This window comes from Myotis brandtii, unplaced genomic scaffold (genome assembly GCF_000412655.1).
Source record: "Myotis brandtii unplaced genomic scaffold, ASM41265v1 scaffold157, whole genome shotgun sequence".
NCBI classification, from domain to species: Eukaryota; Metazoa; Chordata; class Mammalia; order Chiroptera; family Vespertilionidae; genus Myotis; species Myotis brandtii.
The window spans coordinates 4,799,678-4,805,055 of record NW_005355708.1 but is presented as its reverse complement, the minus strand read 5'-3'; positions in this window follow the sequence as shown (position 1 = coordinate 4,805,055).

Genomic DNA, 5,378 nt, shown 5'->3' with positions numbered 1-5,378 from the left:
CTCGCGGCGTCACCGCCCAGCGCCGACCTGCCCGATGCCTCCTGGGAGTTGTAGTTTCTTCCCCTGCCCTAGTACCGGCCCTCCCGACGCCACCTGGGACTTGTAGTCCCCCTCCCGGCGCCCACCTTCTCCAGGCGAGGCCTCGTTGGGCCCCTCGGACGTTTCCATAGGACGTGATACAAAGATCAGATGGTATTGCTTTGGAGCATAATAACTGCTTTTGCGGCCGCGTCCGCTTCAGGTGCAGTTTACACATCCCCCATTTTGCAGATGAGGAAACTCGGAGTTTTAAGTGACTTGCCCTAGGTCCCTGCTGGGTCCCAACCCGGACCAGAGCCCAGAATTTGATCTCAGGTCAGAGTTTTTTCAATAACACCTCGCTGCCTCCACCCTCCCAGAGTGGCTCCTCCAGACTCGGACTAGCCCAGCCCTTTGTCCTGCTGGGCCTTCCTGGAAGCGGGCTTAGAATGAGAGTTTGGAGAGGAGAGAACGCGGCCTGTGGGCAGCATTTGTCCAGAGCCTGGCTACTCAGTTATAGGTGGCTCAGGCCAGGCCACATCCTTGACCTCCCACATTACACGTCAGAAGAGGATGCCTGTCTTGGGAAGATTCCTTGAAGAATAGTTAGGGCCCTTAATTCCAGTCCCAGGTTGGCACGTGTGGCTTTGGGTGGGAGGCTCCACCTCTCTGGCCTGCGGTGTTCACATCTGCTTGCAAGGGCGCAGCTTTTACTGCCATGTAGACTTACCAGGCACCCCTTTCTAGCAAATAACTTGTCTCAGTCTCTAACTCCACACTTGTGAAACCCTCCCTCCAAGGTTGTGCAAATTCAAAAGAATGTATGCAAAGCATCTGTTGCATTGTAGAAAGCTATTTCTGTAGGAGGTTGAACTAAATGGCTCTTGAGGTCTCCTGAGTCACCAAGAGGGCCTTGTTTGAGTCATTTCCACTAGCCCTGCCCAGCTTCTTTCTAAGTCCACTGTGCATGGCAGGCTGGAATAGCAGGATCAGATGACGTCATGGCATGCCAGCCTGACTGGCTATGAACACACACTGGGGTGAATGTGAGGGGACAGAAGGAGAAGGCTGGCCCAGGCAGTCTGGGGAGTAGTCCTTTCAGACCTCACCCACCCCTCTCCAGAGGGCTGCCAGGAAACAGATGTCACAAACCTGGAATGGGGCCCCAGGAGCACCTAGTGGGCACTGAGCAGGTGGCTAGCTGAGTCACTCGGAGGAGAACAGGCAGCTTCTCAAGTATTTCCAGGGCCAGTGGCCCAAGAGCACTCCTCCCAAGGCTAAATAATCACCCCAGAGACTGAAAAAGTTCTTCCTTGTGTCCTACAGAAGTTTCTCCTGGTTCATGGAGGCCCCTTTCCTTATAGTCAGCCTTCTGAAGACATAAGCAAACAACTGAGCGTTGCCTTTCCCAGAGAAACCTCCAAAACATTGAGGAGATATATATATATATATAATTTTTTTCCCCAAAGTGGAGCCTACTTGAGTACTTTGACTTCTCTCTGGGGTTCTTCCAACCTCCATCAAGTTGATGGAGCTGTCTGGGTCTTTCTCAGTGAAGTTCACTGACCTAGCCTGGACCCATATCTCAAATAAGGTTGTGACTAATGCATAGTCTAACGGAAAGATAACTGGACGTGCCATGCCCTATTAATAACTCCTATTATCAAGGTTTTTTTCACAATGGAAATAAATAGAGCTCTGACTCACTCTAGGTTTGTGGTAAATTGTGTATCACTTTCTGCTTAATGTAGCCTGAGTCCCTGTCATCATCCTTCTCCTTCTGTAGTTCTCTGCCCTCATAATTACCATGTCTTCCCCAAACATCCTTGAGCGATGAATAGGCCTAAGTACTGTTCAGGATGAGTGACAGCACTCTTATGTGGTGCTTGGGAATGCACAACCCCTTGGACAGACAATTGGTAATATGGGCCAAGAGGCTGAAAAATCGTTCAGACCGCAGAATCATAATTGCACTTCTGGTAGCATCCCATGTACTTACTATATGTGAGGAGGTTCATTCCAGCATTATTTATTTTATTGATTGATTTTTAGAGAAAAAGAGGAAGGAAGAGCGAGAGTGGGAGAGAGAGGGAGAGAGAGAGAAATTGATTTTTAGAGAAAAAGAGGAAGGAAGAGCGAGAGGGGGAGAGAGAGAGAAATCAATTTGTTGTTCCACTTATTTATACATTCATTGGTTGATTCTTGTATGTGCTCTGACTAGGGATCGAACCCGCAACCTTGACATATCCAGACAATGCTCTAACCAACTGAACTACCCCCTCCAGCATTATGTATAATAGTGGAAAACCAAAAGCAACCTAAATGCCCAAGAAAAATACTATAGTATATCTATTGGATGAAATAGTATGAAGCCATATAGTAAGTGGTTGTGAAAACGATGTGGCAGTGTGGGAAAATGCTAGGTTATATGAAAAGATCGGGGAAAAAATAGCATGAGCATTCCCCAGGGCTGTAGTCAGCAAAATCTAGAAAAAGAAAGACTTGGGAAAACACCCAATTCCCTTAACAAATAAGTTGGAAGAAAAAAAGGAGAGGGAGAGACTTAGATAAAAATAAAGTAAGCAATATATTTGGATCCTGATTTAAGCAAACTAACATTATTTTAAAAAATATTAAATTGCCAGGGAAATTTGAACACTGACTATTCAAATTGATATTAAGGAATTAAAAATTTTTAAATTTATTGTTGACAGTATTATAGATGCCCCCCATTTTGCCCCCTTTTTCCCCCCTCCACCCGGCCCCCACCGCAGGCCTTCACCATACTATTGTCTGGGTCCATGGGCATGATATGGTATTGTGGTAATTTTTAAAATAAAGAATTCCCCTTATCCTCTGGAGATATATATAAAATATATGTGGATGAAATGATATGATGACTGAAATTGCTTCAAAATACTCTGGGCTAGGGATGTGGAGGAATAAAAGAAACAAGATGGGCCCTGAGGTGATTCTGATAAAAACTGGATGATGGGGATATGAGATTGCTTATATCATTTTACCTACTTTTTTATGTTTGAAATTGACCATAAGAAGTCTTAGTAAGCCTGCACATGCATTAACAACTGTGATTTTAAAAAATAAAGTGTTTGGTGAGATCCTGGCACTGGACTGCCTGAGTTCAACTTCCAGCTCCTATAGTTACCAGATGTGTGCCCTTAGGCAGGTCACCGAGCCTCTCTGTGCTTCAGTTACCTCATTTCCAAATGGAGATGGTGACAATCATGATATTGTCAACCTCATGTTGTTGTGAAGATGAAATGGGTCAACCCAGAACAATTCCTGGCGCATAGTATGTCAACCTCATGTTGTTGTGAAGATGAAATGGGTCAACGAATGTAAGCACCCAGAACAATTCCTGGCGCATAGTAAGTGCTCTGTATGTGTTGCCTCGTATTAACCCATTCCACATTTAAATGATATTTGAGCATCTGCTTTACTGGCCTGTGGAAATTCAACAAAATAAACACAGCTCTTGTGTTAGGATGGAGAGATTTGGGGTGATCTTTTTCATTCTCTAGTTTCAAACTTTGTGTAATGTGAGATTGTCAGCTTTAAATTTTTTATGAAATGTATTTGTGTTTTGAAAACAGAGCGAGCTGCCTTCACGGGCTCCCCTTGTCCTCTGTGAGTGCCTCAGACCGCCGAGGCAGCTGCACTTCCCAGCCTTGGGGTGTTTCCATCTGGCGGGGTGGCATGGCCTCTGCTTGCCATAGATACACCCATGTGGGCAGAGATAGCAAACATGGGCGGGAGATAAACTGGGAACACATTCCAGGGTGATGGCAGTGGTGGGAAGTGAGGAGGTGGGGTGTAAGAAACAGAGCTCTTTTCCCCCCACACACACCTCTGGGGGAAAGAATGGTACCCCTCCACTCTTACTACCCGCTACTCCCCTTCAATTCATTTCTGCTCCTCCTCTGCCCCCTGCCTTCCTTGCAAATGCAGGGAAGAAAAAAACTTTATTTTGTTGTCCGTTGTGTTTTTGTTTGGTTGGGGGCACCCCAGGCACGTGGTGGCAGAGGGGAAGAGGGGGCAGATAAGCACTGAGTGAGAGCTACTGAGCTGGTGGGAAATGGGGGAGGTGCAGGGATGGTACCATTGCCAGTGGGCACTCCGTCTCCTCCCTTCGCCCAGCCCTGTGGGTGGCTATTTTGGGCTGCAGAGGAAAGGGGCTGAGCCAGACAGGGCCTCCGGGGCCAGAGCCAAGGCCTGGGAACCAGAACCTCCCTCTGGAACCAAGAGCAGGGCTGTTCCTAATGACCCCTTCAATCTGCATTTTCTTGGATGTGGGTAATTGATACTTTCTCCTTTAGGGGCAAAAACAGTTTAGAAAACTTAATAGTACCGAGCAGAAGGGCAATACCTATGAAAACAGGAGCTTTCAGAAAAGATCCCCCTGGTGCCCTTCCAATGGCATTACTACCCGGCCCTTCTTCCCCTGCCAGACGCCAACTCCTTTCCGTAGCCATCGCAGCTCATGTCACTAGCACTTGCTGTGTTCCAGGTACGGCCCAAAAGGCTTTGCATGTGCAACCTTTAAAACAGCCCTGTGACATAGGTATTTTTACTATCCCCACTTTACAAATGAGAAAACTGCAGCACAGAGAGTTGAAATATTTTGCCCAGGGTCACACAGCTGGGAAGTGGCATTTCTTCCAAAAGGTCATTCCTTGTTTCCGTAGGTGCCTTGTAAAGACTTCTCTCCTGCCCTGAGGGTGCTATATTTAAGTAATCTATTCGGCATCCACTTCCCTTGAGAGGGTGCTTGCTCCATGTCTTACTCACAGTTGCATTTCCTATGCACCCCACAGGTCATGGCAAAGAATGGAACACCCAGTTCATGGCTCCTTCAGTCCCACACCATGGCTTCCACGCAGGCACTTGCATCTCCCTCCTGGACTGTTGTAATAACTGGTTTTCCTTCCATCAATACATTCTCAGTTCGGGTATAGGGCACTTTGGTGTTGGGATTTTTTTGTTAAATATATTTTTATTGATTTGAGAGAGAGAGAGAGAGAGAGAGAGAGAGACAGAAACATCAATGGAGAGAATCAATTGACCGGCTGCCTCCTGCACAACCCTCACTGGGGATGGAGCCCACAACCCAGGTATGTGCCCTGACCAGGAATCAAACCGTGACTCCTGGTTCATAGGTCAACATTCAACCACTGAGCCATGCCAGTCAGGCTGTGTGGGGAATGTATTGATAACTCAGCCAATCAATGATTCTCATCATTAATGTTTCTATCTCCCTTTCTCTCTGAAATCAATAAAAATATTTTTAAATTATTATATATATATATATATATATATATATGTATATAATTTCACATATT